Source organism: Procambarus clarkii, unplaced genomic scaffold, assembly GCF_040958095.1.
Source record: "Procambarus clarkii isolate CNS0578487 unplaced genomic scaffold, FALCON_Pclarkii_2.0 HiC_scaffold_153, whole genome shotgun sequence".
NCBI lineage: Eukaryota > Metazoa > Arthropoda > Malacostraca > Decapoda > Cambaridae > Procambarus > Procambarus clarkii.
The window spans coordinates 614,023-616,027 of NW_027189186.1; positions in this window are offsets into that span (position 1 = coordinate 614,023).

The window sequence follows — 2,005 nt, forward strand, 5'->3', positions numbered from 1 at the left end:
TGTGGAAAGGTTCCGCAGGCACCTGTATGGGAATCAGTGGTGCTCTGGGAATGGAGACGTTCGGTTTGCCTGCCATCTGACATGTATGACACTGTTTTACGTACTGTTTGACGTTATTTACCATACCTGGCCAGTAGTAGTCTTGACGAATCCCATGGTAAGTCTTGTTGAAGCCGTAGTGGGAGAATGCTCCATGGGCCAGGTGTAGAATAGTGGGCCGCAGGCTGGTGGGAATCACAAGTTGTTCGGTGTTGGCCCAATCGTCCTCCTCCTTCAGTTTACTGGGTCTATATCTGCGGTAGAGCAAGTCGTTCTCTAGGAAGAACCCAGGAATACTGTCGGGTTGAGTCTCAGCCTGGAAAAACAATGGTGTTAAAGTAAGATCTTCCCTCTGCAACTTACGGAACTCCAACTTGGTCAGATGCGGGGGTAGTTTCTGAGGGTCTTGAGGGACAGCGGTAGCAGTAGAGTCAGCTGGCTGTGGACGTGCGGCTTGTGCACGGGTGGTCACGAGAACCGGAGGAGAAACTTCACTCTCTTGAACCTCTGCTGGAACATACTCAAGAATAGGGTTACTTGGCACAGAGTTACACACCTGGGGTTTGTCCATGACGATCAGGTTGGTTGGTTGCAGGTCTTCTGCCAAGTCGTTGCCTAGGAGAAGTTGCACTCCAGGCATGGGAAAAGGCTTTTCCCTGACGGCGACTTGGACTTCCCCGTTCACGTAGGGACAATCCAGGTGGACTCTGGCGAGAGGGTATGGAGTAGTAGCAGTGAGGTCAGTGATGAAGACCGTTTCCCCGGTGTAGACTATGTTGGGCACAGCCGACTTCAAGATGATCGATTGTAGAGCCGCTGTGTCCCTCAAGATCTTCAATTTGAAACGTCCCTCCGGATTTGAACCGTTGGCAGAGACAGTTCCAGTATACAGGTGGTTACTGAAAAGAGAAAGATCATTAACATCAACACCAACATTCATCACAGGCTTACCGGACTTAGGAGGAGTTGGTTTGGGTCGTTGTTGGTCAGTGGTTCCCTTGTATTGAGACTTACCACACTTATCTATGGTATGTCAATAGAGTCTACAATACTTGCAGTACAGTTGTGAACCAGCTTGATCGGGGCTCACCTTCTCGTAACTGTACCACGACTTCTTACTGGAGGATGGTTCAGGTGTCAGCCGGTGGATGAGGCTGTAAGTGTCAGCCGACTTAGCACACTTCAGGTAGTCGGTTTCTTCTTTATCTGCTAAGTAGAGGCGGACAGGAGGCGGCACACGTCTCAAGAATTCTTCAACAAGCATCAGGTTGACGAGTTCTGTAAAAGTAGAGACATGTGCTGCTTCCAGCCATTTCATGAAATACCTCTGTTTCGTGTTAGCAAACTCGAGGAAGGTAGTGGTACTTGCCTTCAGGTGGTCACGGAATTTCCTTCTATAACTTTCAGTAGAGAGGAGGTAGGCGTCCAACACTGCTTGTTTCAGAGTGTAGTAGTCATTCTCAGACGCCAAAGTACTGAGTGTGACTGCAGCTCTACCTGTAAGATGGACTCTGAGAAGTGTGGCCCATTGGTCGACAGGCCAACTGAGTTGATTAGCAAGGGTTTCAAAGGTGGTAAAGAACACATCAACTTCTGCTTCTACAAAGGATGGCATTAACTTACTTGCATGTGATATATTAAAACTGACGGGAAGATTGGCAGTAGCTTGCTGGCGTTGGGTGAAGTGTGAAGTTTCCAAGGAGATTTCGCGTTGACGACACTCTAGAGCCAGAGTCGCTTGTTGCTTGTCATGTTCGCGTTGTATTTCCAACTCGCGTTGTTTGGTTTCAAGCTGTACTCGTTCACGTTCACGGAGTAATGCGACCTCGCGTTCGTGTTCTTCTCTCCTCAAAGCAGCTTCACGTTCTCTGAGGGTGATTTCTCGTTCTTGTTCTTCCCTCCTCAAAGCAGCTTCGCGTTCTTGTTCGTCTCTCCTCAAAGCAGCTTCGCGTTCTTGTTCTTCTCT